The sequence below is a fragment of the Schistocerca piceifrons genome, chromosome 3 (assembly GCF_021461385.2).
Source record: "Schistocerca piceifrons isolate TAMUIC-IGC-003096 chromosome 3, iqSchPice1.1, whole genome shotgun sequence".
Taxonomy (NCBI): Eukaryota; Metazoa; Arthropoda; class Insecta; order Orthoptera; family Acrididae; genus Schistocerca; species Schistocerca piceifrons.
This window is the reverse complement of record NC_060140.1, coordinates 713,648,376-713,664,642: the sequence shown is the minus strand read 5'-3', so window position 1 is coordinate 713,664,642 and position 16,267 is coordinate 713,648,376. Positions and strand designations below refer to the sequence as shown.

The window sequence follows — 16,267 nt, the reverse complement described above, 5'->3', positions numbered from 1 at the left end:
TGTATTTGTCTTCACAACCAGAGCTTCTCTGAATCATTGTGTCTTGAAAGAACACTTTGGCTGTTTTTAAAAAGGTCATTCAATTTTGTATAATTCCCTGTTGAACAGCAACGATTTGGTAAGGCCTTGGATTCTATCCTGTGGTTAGAAAAGCAGTTACTTAGTCTTTTGGTAACTCTGCAGTAGTCTTCTTTTTATCAAACCATAGTGTTTACCACTTTACAAGTAAGGGTGTCTTCATATTAGAAATACAATTTTGATGCTATCTGATCTCTTAATGATGTGAATGACATAGTGGAAGTATAAGAACACTGCATAGTTCTTATGCTGTTCTGAGCTTGAGTCGCAGATTTAAAAAAGAAATAAAGGAATGAAGATCCATTCATTCCTTTCTTCCCTTCCAGTGTAAGTGTAAAAATATTACACCACTGCTGAATATAACAATGTAGGAAAAGATAGATAACTACTTATCGTAAAAAAGACACGTCAAGTCGCAGACAGGCATGATTAAAAAGAGACTCGCATATAGCTTTCAGCCACAGCCTTCATCAGTAAAAAAAAAAAAAAACACACACACACAAAAAAAACTGCCAACTCCAGCATCTCGGGCCGGAATGCAACATCACATGGAATGCAAGCAGCAATTTGGAGGGAGTGGGGATGTTTGATGAATTTTGAAACTGTAAAATGATAATTGACACTTGTAATAAATATCATTAATTCTGGTATTTGACAGGGGTAGGGTTTTCTGATAATTTATCCATACTGCTTCATTTTCTACTATCTTTTTACTTTCTTACCTACTTTTTTGCTGTCTTGGATAAAACGTAAAGGCTTTTAGTTTGTGGGCCTGGCCTTCCATACTAATTATTTTAATTTTATTTGTAATTTCTTTTCTTTTTCAGAGATATTTTGTTAAAGATTTACATTAAAACCTTTTAATACTACTTGAAATTTGTCATATGTTGAGCAGGTATCAGTATTTGGTTACCCAAATGATGAGTTGAATTTGCTGCTAAATATTTTACGGTGTATTCCACATGCAACAGGAAGTTCAGGGTAGTTTTATTTATATAACTCATGGTGTCTTTTAATTGATAATTGTTCTGGAAGGTAAATCCTGCCTCTCTTTCCCTTGTCGTAGTGGTCCTTTCTTCCCTTAAAGCACCTATGAAGTTTATAACGCTTGCCTCTTTTTCTATGGATAGTTTCCAAGGCTGATTAGCATGCATGCCTCTTTTGTCCTTGAGAGATATTCCAGTATCTTCATACTCGATTGTACAGTCTGCACTTTGCTATCCCATGAAAGCAATGCAGGCCTTTTGGCAAGCAGGAATTTCACTCATGGTATCATTTCATTTGATTCTTATGGTGCAGAAAGTTCAAGCTCTGACACTGAAATTGTCATGCCTTGACCTTCTGTGAGCAAATAATGTCACAGAAATTAAGCTGGTTAAATAAGAAGATTGATCATTTCAGTTACCCAAAAAATTAAAATTCTTGATAAGCTCTTCTTGTTTCTGGCACTTGAGTTGTTTGAAACATTCCAACAGTGAACATTTGCAGTGACTGCCAAACTCAGAAGACATAAGGTCTCTTCAAACATTACACATTCTATCATAGCTTTTTCTCTTTTCAGCTAATTGATTAAAAAATGGCTTCTCACCTTCATCTTGCAGTAATGAGTCACAATACTATTACACTGCAGACTAAGCACTATTAATGTAAGAAACAACACTGAGTAAGAAACTTGACCAATGACATCAACAGTTGCAACCCAATAGGTGTAATGTAAACAGTGGGAGCAAACATTGGACTTGTCCCATTCTTTCCATGAGAAGACCAACACAGAACTTTTTTCTGTTGCCACTAAAAGTGACTTGCCACATCATTTGACAGTCTTATTAATTGCCTTGTAGTACCAATAGCTGGCTGTCAGAATGTGTTATAATTCATAATTCATTTCCTAATTAAATGGACTTGCCCTGGTTTTTGCTTGGAGTCTTCAATTTCTTTTTGATTCAATAATTGTGTTGCAATTTGTCTTAAACTGTAGGTACATAAAATTGTTTATACTATTGTAACAATTTACTATCAAAAAGATTTGGGATAGTTTTTGAAAATATTTTTATTGTCTCTCTCTCTCTCTCAAATATGATGAGAGTGTTTCCAGGGCTTTTGGTCCTGCATATGATGGCTTTGATTTGTATTCCATGGTGTTGTGTATGGGCACAAGGAAGAGGTTCCATTTCTTTGTGTCATGGTTGTGTTGTGTCTTATCTTGATTTATAGGTAGCATACTTGAAGTTTGTCCATCATAGGAGTTTGTATAGGTATATGCTGGATAGTGTTAATATCCTGTTAGCTTTTAATGATTTTCTACAGAGAAAGCCAAATAGGACCTGTAAAGTGTTGTCCTAATAGAAGCTAACATAAAAATTATTCTGTTGGTATTGTGTAATTTTGAATTATATAGGAAGAATGAAAATATTATAGCGTTAGTTCCACTTCCTTACATGATGGGATCATAGCTCCACAATATAAAGCAAAAAAGGACCTGCTGAACCTTCTGCACAAAACAGTTGTGAAAATAAACTCAGAATAACGGAACATACAATATTCCAGTCTATTAAGTTTGACTCTTTGTTTTCTACTAGTCCTTTGTTTCATAAATGAGCTGTTCACAGGGAAAATTAACATACATTCCTGCTGCTATGTAACATTTTCACTTTTTTCAAAGGAAGAAAACTACACACTTTTGAGACTTGTACTTGCAACAATTTCTTTACATCAGTCTTCATCAAATGAGAAATGCCCCCACTAATAAAGATTATTTATTTGTTTATTATTGTTATTATTATTATTATTATTCTTTCTTTCTTTTATCAGACGTTATGTCTGGTCAAAAATGGAAAGTGACGCGGACCTTGATCAAGCGTGATTTCCTTTTAACTGTACGGTATATGTTATATTGCATTTAGGAACTTCCGGGTGATTGAACATGTATCAGTAATTACGGATTTCTGTAGTTGTATATATAAGTTTGGATGTAGCTGCATTGCATTGATGTACTGGTGGATATTGTGTGGTATCACTCCTGTAGTTGATAGTATAATTGGTATAATGTCAACTTTATCCTGATGCCACATGTCCTTGACTTCCTCAACCAGTTGGATGTGTTTTTCAATTTTTTCTCCTGTTTTCTTTTCACTGCCTTGTGTCCCAGTGGGAAAAGTGTCTCAAGAGCCAGGGTCAATACTTCTAACATATAGGTACTCGTTTCTGTAACTATGCCTCCGGCTCGTTTCTTTTTGAATGCCCCGTATACATTGTTTGTGATTCCCTGTTCTTACATGTCAGAATTCTAAGGAGACAAATGAAATTTTTGCTTGATGGTCTCTGTGTGCCATGCTGAAAACATTAGAACTTTGTGTCACACCAATCTGGAGCATGTTAACATTGCCCTACACTTAAAACTCATAGTTCTAAGTTTATGTGTTCCCAAACTCATTCGAATTTGCCTGAAACAGAAATGCATCACTGAATTCACAGTGTAAGGACAAACTATAGTTACTCAAGACAACTGACAACTGTAACTCACCAATATGATATGCTTTGGACATAACATTGTTGCTTAAAATGTGCAGGAGGCTCTTTATCCTGATTTTACAACAGTTTAGATTTGGAACAGCATTGTAGCATCAGAACTATGGCAACCAAAGTTGGAATCATCAGACACATGAACACAGTGGAAATTGTCTGGTTTGTTGGTGATGGGTCCCTGGTGAAGAAAAGTTTCGAGATGTGTGCTACTGCAACGAAATATGTGACTTCAAAGCTGCAAGTGATCCAGAATACATTTTGCTGGGTGATAATGTCCATCCTCATTGAGATGATGGGATGGATCAATTTCTTGCAGGTGCTGCTATCCACTACAGACTGACAAACTGGGTCTCAGTATCTGAATTCTATAAAGCATATCTGGAATGCATATGGTAGACAAACTGTGACCCACCAGCTGGGACTGTTCCAGACCTCCAGATCTATTTCTCACTTTTGTACGGTACTATGTGCCAATAGATTTCTTGGGGCCACCTTATAGAGAGCATACACTTATTAATAGGTTCAAAGAAAACTTGAGAGTCTGTATACCATTGATATGTTGGTATAAAAAAACATGTTTAAAGTTAGTAATGGACATAAAACATCATCCAAAATTGTGTTAAAAATGCTTTCTCTGAAAATTATTTTCAACAGCTAGTTCACATGCCTACTCCAACTGTAAATGGTTGTGAGAACATACTTTATATCTTAGCAACAAATAATCCTGGGCAGATAGGAAGCATCATGACAGACACAGAGATTAGTGACAACAAGGTCATTGTAGTGAGACTGAATACCATAAAAACCAGAGTATATCTACTTTAAAAAGCAGATAAAACTTCACTTTATGTTTTCCTAAGAGACAGACTCCATTCCTTCGAAACAAACTATGTAAGCGTAGGCCACATGTGGCTTAAATGCTAAGAAATAGTGTCATTGGCAAAATGGTGTGGATGGCAATTGGGAGATTTATACCAAATAAACTAATTAAAGGCGGAACTGATCCCCCAAGGTTGGTTGAGTAGTTACTTATCATTTGCATGATAAATTGTAATGATGTGGGGTCAGTCATTTCACATTCACATCAAAAAGTAAAATATAAATATGGCTAAATGCAGAAGTTATGTCTTTTATAAGTAAGATATACCGATGTGAAATAGTGGTTCCTATCCACCATATTTTACATATTACAATAACAGAAATTCTTCTGTGGGATAGAAGGAGTTATCAAAGAGAAACGTTGTCAGTTTGTTTTCATATTTTACTGTATGCTTTCTGTCAGACATTTTATACCACTGGGTAAGTCATTGAAAAATTTAGTGCAGCATTGTGCACCTCTTTTTTATGCTGGAGAAAACTTTGGTGTGGAGTAATGAATGACATTTTTTCTTCTGATGCTGTAATTATGTACATAATTGTTCCTTTTGAACTGCAGTAGATTATTTACAACAGACTTCATGGTGGAATAAATATACTGTGAAGCAGTTGTCAAAATGCCTGCCTCCTTAAACTCTTGTCTACAACACGATTGTGTGTGAACACCACATATTATTCCTACAGCACATTTTTGAGCAATGAAGTCATTCTTCCTTAAAGATGAACAAAATCAGGAAAAGTATAGATTGCTACTCACTGTAAAGATGACATGAGTTGCAGACTGGCACAACAAAAATTATAATTAAAAGTGAAATGTTTTCTGGTGTTAATTCACAAGCATACACTTTAATGTGTTATTCACTACAAAATCACTTGTCTTAATATCTTTGAACTTGTATTGTGTCTTAATGTATGATATGTTAAACAGGTTAAATAGAAGCAATGAAAAAAGTGTGCAAAATGTAAAAGAATGCAAAATCGCCAAGACTGACAATGTTATGCAGAAGGTCAAAGTTCTACGCGAACTTCAAAGTGAGATATTTTTAACTGTTTCCATACTGAATCTTTGTCTCGAAATCTGGCAGAAAATCCAGAGAGCCTGGTTGTATGTAAAGTACACCAATGGCAAGGCACAATCACTGCCTTCACTACACAATAGCAATGGTAATGTTACTGATGACATGCCACTAACGCGGAGTTACTGAACGTGGTTTTCTGAAGACTAGGTAAATATTCCAGATTTTGAATTAAGAACAGCTGAGAAACTTAGAAGTCAGTATCCTCGGCTAGTGAAGCAACTTAAATCACTTAATAAAGGTATGTCTTCCAGGCCAGATTGTATACCACTTAGGTTCCTTTCACAGTGTGCCGAATAATAGTTCCACACTTAGCAATCATATACAACATTGGCTTGATGAAAGGACTGCACCTGAAGACTGGAAAGTTGCACAGGCCACACCAATACTCTGGAAAGGGAATAGGAGTAATCTACTGAGTTACAGTCCCATGTCATTGATGTCAATTTACGGTAGGATTTTGGGACACGTACAGGGTGTCCATAATTCAAGTTCCAGTTCCAAAATAGTTTAGAAAGAGCACCACTGCCCAGAATGATTTCAATTTGTGCATCATATTATTGATGCAGAACAAAACACATCTTTCAGGTAACCCCACAGCCGGAAGTCACACAGATTAAGATCAGGTGATCTGGACAACTAGGCTGTAGGGAAATGGCAGCTGATAATTTTAGCATTTCTGAAATGCCTCTGCATTGGCCACTCCACTGGCTGTGCAATCTGTGGAGGAGTGCCATCCTGCAAATAAATGATCCTGCTCAAACAACCATGCTGTTAAAGGAATGGAATGTGTTTACCAGTGATGATACAGGTGAGAGGACCCACAGAACTCATCTTCTCAAAAAAATGCGGTCCTAAGATAAACAATGCTGTCAACCTGCACCACACAGTCACTATTGCAGACTGAAGTGGTACCAGTTGATGTGCATGTGGATTTTCTGTTGCCCATACTCTGAAATTCTGTGCTTAAATATGTCCTTCAAGACGAAAATGGACGTTTTCTGTCCACAGAATGTACCATGACCATGAATGCAAATGTCATGTGATTAAGCCCTACCCTGTTCTGTAACTTTCCCGAATTCCTACTCAGGAAATGTGCTTTCATTTGTGGATTGTGCTTTAGTTCACAATGCTTGTGTAAAACACACTGCATATATGCAATTTCCTGTAGTTGATAACTGAAAATTATTGTAATGTAGAGACCTGGCACTACATCGCATGGGTAGCACTAAGTGTATCTATGGCCAGGTCAAGGTATATAAAAAAGGAGGTAGGTCATTCCAGTCCCTGGTGAACAAAAAATTCCCAGATGTGCCGGCGCAGCATGCACAAAACCTGTGCATGTAGCAAAACATGGAAATCATGGTACATCCAAGGAAAACTCATTTTGTGTCAATATGAGCAAGGATTATTGTAACTGCAGCCTTGGCACAATTCATTAATGTTGTTTGAGAGATGACAAACATTACTTACCTTGGTTTAACCAAAAGTGAGCACTTGCAATATGAATGAAAGTGCGGGGACGCCACGAGAGAGGAACCTCTTTGACCATCAACTGTGTCCTTGCCAAGCGTATCTTTGTAAGGTGGTCTCAGTCCACTCTATCACTGCAAAGCAACATAACGTGCTTTTGTATTCACATCAAATTTTAAATAAAGAATGATCTAACCTGCACGGTATCATTACTAATTGTCATCCTTATCTTATTCTGTTCCTTGCAAATACATGGACAATTTTGTGTGGTGGGCTAGACGCATAAAATAATGTTACTTCTCAAAGTGGTGGCATAGCATAATGGCTAAGACTTATTCTGGTTATGCTAAAGATTGTTGGTTCCAATCTTGACAAGTATTCATCCATTTTTATTTTTAAATGTTTATCAAAATAACTTTGATTATTATTTTTATTCAGTTAATTGGTTTAACTTTTTTTTATTTCTAGTACATCACTTTAATCATCATTATTTGCTCTCATTTTTTCTTCATATCATTTGCCGTTTGTTTGTAATCTTTGTAGACATAATTTTGATTATTTTTAGTTATCTATCACAGTATTTAAATATAAGGAAATTCAGATCTGTTGGCTGCAAAATAAAAGACAAAATAATCCCTTTATACTGGCTGTGCAGTGGTGTCAAAGATGTGTTTTTTGTTACAAGAAGTTCATCTCTTTGGATGGTCATCATCTTGCAGACACTTAAAACAGAAACTTGTATTGCGCTGTGGACAAAACAACACACACAAAGATTTAAATGAAAGAAGGGATTATGAATAAAACAAAATACAAGCAACATGAGGAATTGAATGCAATAACATGGATGAAAATATGAAATGATAAAATGGAAATTAAAACAAAGTTAATATGTAAAAAATAATTAAAACCACATAGACATAGATTCCAAATGAAAAAGAGCAAATAAAAATTTAATATGATGATTAAAATGTTGTGGCAAATTATTAAAAATAAAAAATTACATTCCAATTAATTAATTCAATAGTAGTAATAATAATAATAATAATAATAATAATGGTAGTTATTTTAATAAATATATAAAAATAAAATTGAAAAAACACTTGAGAAGCTTCGAACCAACAATGTTCATTATGTCAAGGATGCATCTTAATAAAATACTATACCAACATTACGTGTAAATGGTGTTGGTTAAATATAAGTGTGAGGAATGCCATAAGCTGTGAAAGTTAAATAAAATTTATTAACAGATGTGAGAACAGTGTGCAATGACTCTTTAATCTCGGATATTCTTTCAGATGATGAGCTGAAATCGGTCTGCAAATTTAAATACTTGGGGTCGTACATACAGAGGGACGGAGGACTGGAAAGCGAGATACAACACTGAATAAATTGTGGTTGGAACAACTGGAGGAAAATGAGTGGAGTGTTGTGTGACAAGAAGGTGAGCACTGGGTTGAAAGGAAAAGTGTACAAGTTGGTGGTAAGGCCTGCTGTGATGTGCGGGGCAGAGACATGCCCAATCACAGTAGCGCAGGAAAGGAAGATGGAAGTGGCGGAAATGAGGATGCTGAGGTGGATGTGTGGGGTAACAAGGAAAGACAGGATTAGAAATGAATTTGTTAGAGGAGCTGTGAAAGTGGGACCCATGGGGAAAAAGATACAAGAGAGCAGACTAAGGTGGTACGGACACTTACAGAGAAAAGGGGGAGAGTATATCAGAATCAGAGTTGAAGATATAAAGATTGAAGGAGTGAGAAGGAGAGGAAGACTGAAGACAAGGTGGAAGGATAAGATATCCGGGGACCTAAGGGAGAAAGGATGGAAGAAGGAAGAGGCAATGGATAGAGTACTATGGAGGAGAAGGATCCAGAAGAGCAACGCCGACTCTATGTGACGTGGGACAAGGCAACAATAAAGAAGGAGAAGAAGAAGATTCTTTCAGATTTGTTGAAATGCGTTGCAGGCTATATTGAATTTAAATCCCAAAACATTGATAAATCGTTGGGTTTTCCAGCAGGGAAAAGTGAAGTAGGTGTGTCTAATACAGACTGAATATCAGTTATATCTCATGGATTTTTTCACCACCTGCTAACAGCATGTAAAAACAGTGTGTTGTACTTCGAAACAGAATTTGCTGCTTTTCGTGGAAACGGAGTGTGCAAACGAACAAACAAAAACAAAATGTAAAATATCTGTGCACTGTTTTGAAACAAAAGTTTCCTGAGGTTGATGTCACAGATAGTTTTGCTCTTTACATGCAATTGAGGTCATCTATGTAAATTAGGAATCTGAATCAAGAAGCTATGTTGGAAGCCTTGAAGAAATGTGTCACAATGGGAAGCAGCTATGGATTACATTTTCGTCTGGTGTATGAATGGCAGTAGAATTCTGGAACGGAGTACATTAACATCTGTTTCTTCATCAAAGCAGTGAATTATTTACATTTTAACTATCATTTATTTAATTCTAAGGTGTAATAATCTGTCATGCTACTTGATTTGACTTTTTTAACTTTGTTCTGCACCTAACTACTGGTGGAAAATGAACAAGTAATATGCCACAGCATCTATATCTATGGTGTGTCACATTTGCCATGTAACCAAACTGCAGCACTGCTCTCCACATCCTCACTGTGATGTCAGGGGCTCCAGCCATAAAATCTGTTTTCACCAAAATGGCTGCTCCTGCACTGAACAACTTGTATGGAATAGTGGTAATTTTACTCAGGGCTGCTGCATAGTGTTATGATTGTAGTTCAGTATCACTTTCATCTAACTTAACTATGTAAGCAGCACACCCTAGGAAATTTGTCAGGTGACGTGGATGTTGTGTGTTCAATATTTAATTGGTGTTCGGAGTGACATCTCATGATGCCGATTGGAGCTGTAAACTGTAGTGCCGTCCGGCTCATCCAGAGCCTATCTATTATTAGTGAAAATCATATCAAAATCCTTGTAGTAGTTCCTGATATAAGCCTCCACATATACACAGAAAAATGGGATAGGGGCTGTATAAAATGAATAGAAGAAGAAACGTATAGATGTGCAGATTCTGGTAATAACAGTTTAGTGTGGTGCAGTGGCCTAGTGCAAGTCTTTCAATTAGATGCCACTTCATGGGAAACATTGATTTGATCAATGGAGATACATGGGCAGTATAAACGTACAGAGGTCAGAATGGAAAATGGCAATAGGCCACACAACAACGAGCAGAGAACCGTCGCCACTGTTGGGAGCAATGAAAATGAAAATGAAATGAATGCTCTTGATTGTGCAGCAACAGCCTCCACTGTGAGATACGTCATTCACTACTAGATGGCAGTGGCATTGTTCTCATAGCAGTGGTTGACTTTAAATCATCATCGCTCATAAATATTTATAAATTATATGTAGAAACCTTTCCTGTATCTCAGTTTACTGATCAGTAAAAACCTTGTCAAAATCGCTACAGTAGTTCCCGATATTAGCCTGAATATACAGCCAGCAGTGAGCAGGGGTGTTCAATTTATGTATGTAGAGAAAAGAAGAAAATTCTCCACATATGGCTTGGGATATTCTTAAACAAGGTTAAGGTTTTTCTCAGTGATTTCTAATATAGAAAGGTGAGCTGTATTTTATTTTGCTGTTTCCATAGAAGAGACAGTTGCTTTCTGGAGAGGTATCTGGTATGACATTAATAAGAATTGCTTAATGGAACAACCAGCCTTGTATGATGAGAGTTTCTTCTAAGTAGCTGCTGTCTGTGAGTAGTGCATCTTTGATCTGGCAACGAGAGAATTCTGGTCTCAGCCCAGCCAAGATCGTAACAGAAGTGACATTGTTTCTATTTGAGAAATTCCACTAGGATCCAAGCTGGAGGACCTCACTTAGTTCTGGGTGGAATATTGCAAAATGCCACTCAAAAGAAATAATAAATGTACTGTATTCACTTCACCCACCAACTACAATTACAAACAGGGGATACCTCATAATCCATAATATTATCATTTTATCTTTAATGGAAATGTGTGTGACTGTGACTTTGTCTAATGATTCAATACTGACAGTTAGATGCTGATTATAGTTATATTATACTTTTACATTTAAGGAACCACAGGACAGATTGTGGACTCACACGGACTTACATCACAAATTACCAGAGCATCATAAATGCTAAAGAATATGCTTGATCAGCATCATAATAACATGTGCAGGATGAAACTGGTATTTTACAACATATTACTCTACAGAAGGTATCAGAAATGTTGACCCAAGTGTTCAGAAATGTTGATGTAAGTTTAAGCAAAGTGACAGATTGAGGTACTTAAAGATGAAGAGGACCAGCCCACTGTTTTTTCGTAAGTTGAACAGATTGCGGCTTGTATTGCAGAAGTACAGTACAAAGACCATAGATAATGACCAATAAAGTGGTTAAATGCCTCATACAAGCTACAGAAGTGGTTTTTGTACTTCCCTATGCACCTGTAGAAAACATTTGTGTCGAGATAACTCCTCCATTAGTGCTGCTTTCACAGTATATAAATGAGCAGGCTGGTGCAATTGAGTAAACAAGTGATCACAGGAAATTCACTAAGAAACAATGATCCTTTGAAAACTTAGTAATAGAGAGGCGGAATATAAAGAAAAGTTAGAAGATATTTGTGCTTAGCGTGAGTGACAAGAAACAGATTTCAAATTACTGGAGTGGTCAACATGAAAATTTCATCTCAGTACTGACAATACTGAGCATCAATGGACCAAGTTCAAGAGTATTGTACAATATGCCTTAGTTAGGCATGTGCTGAGCAAAGTTTTGAGGGATGGGAAAGATCCACCTTGTTTGACAGCCATTTCAAAAAGCTGCTATGAAAGCAAAGAGTACTTTACTGCAAATCTAAATATACACAAAGCCTCATAGACAAACAAAAACTAAATGAAGATATTTGTGCTTAGCATGAGTGACAAGAGAAACCTGTGTGAAGCATTCAATGAATTTGAAAGTAAAATTCTATGTACCAATTTAGCAGAAGATCCTAAGAAGTTTTAGTCTTATGTTAATTCAGTAAAATGATTGAAGCCACATATCCAGATGCTCTGTGATCATAATGGCACCAACACAGAGGCCAAAATAATAAACGTCTTTCTCCAAAACTGTTCCACTTAGTAAGATTGCAGTGTAGTTCCTGCTTTAAATCATTGCACTAAAGTCAAAATGACAATTATTGAAATAAATGATCTTGGGTTAGGAAAGCAAATGAAGTCACTCAACAGATGAAAGGCCACTGGACCTGAAGCCATTATAATTCTACATAGGTGTGAGAAGAAACTGGCTCCTCTTTTAGAAGCAGTGTACCATACTTCCTAGTGATTGGAAAAAGCACAGGTCATTTTCGCTTGCAAGATTGGTTGACAAACAGATGCACAAGACTATAAGTTTACATCTCTGATGTCAGTCTGTTGTAGAATTTTGGAACATGTTTTATGTCCATGTATTATGGTACTTCTGGAGACTGAATATCTCCTTTGTAGGAATCAACACGGGTTCTGAAAACATCATTCATGTGAAACCCAGCTCACTCTGTTTGTCTGCAAGACCCAGAAGGCAGTAGCTATCATTACCAAGGTTGATGCAGTGTTCTGATATATCACTTTTTCAAACCAACAGCTCAATTCATGGAATCAATACTAGAAATAAGAATAATCTTCACAAGGATTTAAAGTCACTTAGTCTTGTACAAAAAGGTGTGCATTATTCAGGAACACACATTTTCAATAACTTGCCAGCAGCCATAAAAAGCTTAACAACCAATGAAATTCAGTTTAAGAGAAGCCTAAAGGATTTATTGGTGGCCAACTCCTTCTACTCCATTGATGAATTTCTGAGGAAAACCAACTGATTTGTATATAAGAACAACATAACTTCTGCACAATTTCAGTGCAGTAATGTGTTCACTGAAAATTGTGTGTGTGTGTGTGTGTGTGTGTGTGTGTGTGTGTGTGTGTGTGTGTGTGTGTGTAAGTATAATCTAACTTCTGCACCATTTCAGTGCAGTAATGTGTTCATTGTAAATAAGTACACTCCTGGAAATTGAAATAAGAACACCGTGAATTCATTGTCCCAGGAAGGGGAAACTTTATTGACACATTCCTGGGGTCAGATACATCACATGATCACACTGACAGAACCACAGGCACATAGACACAGGCAACAGAGCATGCACAATGTCGGCACTAGTACAGTGTATATCCACCTTTCGCAGCAATGCAGGCTGCTATTCTCCCATGGAGACGATTGTAGAGATGCTGGATGTAGTCCTGTGGAACGGCTTGCCATGCCATTTCCACCTGGCGCCTCAGTTGGACCAGCGTTCGTGCTGGACGTGCAGACCGCGTGAGACGACGCTTCATCCAGTCCCAAACATGCTCAATGGGGGACAGATCCGGAGATCTTGCTGGCCAGGGTAGTTGACTTACACCTTCTAGAGCACGTTGGGTGGCACAGGATACATGCGGACGTGCATTGTCCTGTTGGAACAGCAAGTTCCCTTGCCGGTCTAGGAATGGTAGAACGATGGGTTCGATGACGGTTTGGATGTACCGTGCACTATTCAGTGTCCCCTCGACGATCACCAGTGGTGTACGGCCAGTGTAGGAGATCGCTCCCCACACCATGATGCCGGGTGTTGGCCCTGTGTGCCTCGGTCGTATGCAATCCTGATTGTGGCGCTCACCTGCACGGCGCCAAACACGCATACGACCATCATTGGCACCAAGGCAGAAGCGACTCTCATCGCTGAAGACGACACGTCTCCATTCGTCCCTCCATTCACGCCTGTCGCGACACCACTGGAGGCGGGCTGCACGATGTTGGGGTGTGAGCGGAAGACGGCCTAACGGTGTGCGGGACCGTAGCCCAGCTTCATGGAGACGGTTGCGAATGGTCCTCGCCGATACCCCAGGAGCAACAGTGTCCCTAATTTGCTGGGAAGTGGCGGTGCGGTCCCCTACGGCACTGCGTAGGATCCTACGGTCTCGGCGTGCATCCGTGCGTCGCTGCGGTCCGGTCCCAGGTCGACGGGCACGTGCACCTTCCGCCGACCACTGGCGACAACATCGATGTACTGTGGAGACCTCACGCCCCACGTGTTGAGCAATTCGGCGGTACGTCCACCCGGCCTCCCGCATGCCCACTATACGCCCTCGCTCAAAGTCCGTCAACTGCACATACGGTTCACGTCCACGCTGTCGCGGCATGCTAACAGTGTTAAAGACTGCGATGGAGCTCCGTATGCCACGGCAAACTGGCTGACACTGACGGCGGCGGTGCACAAATGCTGCGCAGCCAGCGCCATTCGACGGCCAACACCGTGGTTCCTGGTGTGTCCGCTGTGCCGTGCGTGTGATCATTGCTTGCACAGCCCTCTCGGAGTGTCCGGAGCAAGTATGGTGGGTCTGACACACCGGTGTCAATGTGTTCTGTTTTCCATTTCCAGGAGTGTATTACAGTAGTTGTATTACATGTTTCTTACCTTATAAATAAATATAAAACTTTTTTATTTTAAATTCAGTGCAATAGTATTTGTAAAATGACTCTTAGTGTTCATTAAAAAATGACGATCATTCCACTTGGGACCTGTGGAATGGTACATTAGCTTATTTGTTTTAGTTTAAATATTTGTCATGTATTGTTTTTTTCTGACATGTTCCACATCCTGGAGGACCTCCTCACTACGGATCAATTGGAATGAAAGTAAATCTAATCTAATCTAATCTAATCTAATCTGACTTCCAGGTGTTTGATACAGTTTTGCACTGCCACCTATTGAACAAAATATGAGTGACTGGAGTGAAGAATTTCTTGCAAACAAAACACAGCATTTCATCCTATATAAAGAGAAATCTTCAGACATAAAAGTAATGTTGGATGTACCCCAAGGAAGTGTTAAAGGAACATTAATTTTCACAATTTGTCGTGGTTGATTTGAACATTGACCCTGATTTGGCTGTAAATAAAAAAGTTTCAGAGAAAAAAATTATTATATGCATCTTAAAACTACAGGTTTTTACTATTTTTCGACATACCATTTAAATTTAAGCATTTGTTACAGAATTTCGCTAATTTATTAAGTTTGGTGCATAAGTTTGTAGCATTTTTGTTCCCACGTTGGTATTCCATTTGCTATGAGTTTATTTATCGATTGTTAGTTTTTATTTGCAGTTCACTGTTGCTATTTAAGTTTACATATTGTCATTTTGTCATTTGGAGGTAGTGACTGGAGCAGTGGACACTAGAAAATGGAGTGCAAAGTGCAGAAATCAAAACATTTCTGATGTATTCTTCGTTTGAGTTCAGTAGAGGGGTGACTGCAGTGAAGGCAGCCACAAACATTTGTGCTGTGTATGGGGATAATGTCATGGTTTTCTTGTTCTAAGGTGGATCATTTTGACATTAGTGACACTCTATGTTCAGGGAGACCTTCGAGGTTTGATGAAGATTGTTTAAGCAAGTTAATTCACATCAGTGTGCTCAAGAATTGGCAAATATGGTGAACTGAGATCTTTCCACCATTGTGCACAATTTGCTTGCAATGGGAAAGGTTCAAAAATTGCTTGTATGGATACCACAAGCTCTAAGCCAAAATCACAAAAATCAGCAGGTGGCCAAATGTGCATCTCTGCTTGCTCATCTCCAATTGACTTGTGAACAACACTAACCATTACTATTCTGCATCAATACTGGTGAGTAGAAATCATGTCTTTATGTTAACATAAGGAAAAGAAAGGAATTGTTGAGCCCAAACATAGCAGCAACTCCCTGTACAAGACATGCGCACATTCACAAGAGATAACATCATGCATCTGGTAGAGCAGTGATGGTGTATTTGTTTATTTGTCCATATAAATCTCTTCCCCTCCATGAACCATGGACCTTGCCGTTGGTGGGGAGGCTTGCGTGCCTCAGCGATACAGATGGCCGTAACGTAGGTGCAACCACAACGGAGGGGTATCTGTTGAGAGGCCAGACAAACATGTGGTTCCTGAAGAGGGGCAGCAGCCTTTTCAGTAGTTGCAGGGGCAACAGTCTGGATGATTGACTGATCTGGCCTTGTAACATTAACCAAAATGGCCTTGCTGTGCTGGTACTGTGAACGGCTGAAAGCAAGGGGAAACTACAGCCGTAATTTTTCCCGAGGACATGCAGCTTTACTGTATGATTAAATGATGATGGCGTCCTCTTGGGTAAAATATTCCGGAGGTAAA

At 38.4% G+C, this 16,267-nt stretch overlaps 1 protein-coding gene across 2 annotated transcripts in view; it reads left to right on the top strand.

Moving 5' to 3' along the window:
* LOC124788074 (TGF-beta-activated kinase 1 and MAP3K7-binding protein 1-like) overlaps positions 1–16,267 on the top strand; it is a 105,647-nt gene that overhangs the window by 4,946 nt on the left and 84,434 nt on the right. The window contains exon 1 of one of the 2 annotated variants that reach the window (XM_047255168.1): positions 8,449–8,469. The exons of the other annotated variant lie outside the window; for it this stretch is intronic. The gene's annotated coding sequence lies outside the window, so the exon portion shown is untranslated. Of the gene's footprint in view, positions 1–8,448; positions 8,470–16,267 lie in introns of those variants that run through there. 2 annotated transcript variants of the gene reach the window in all.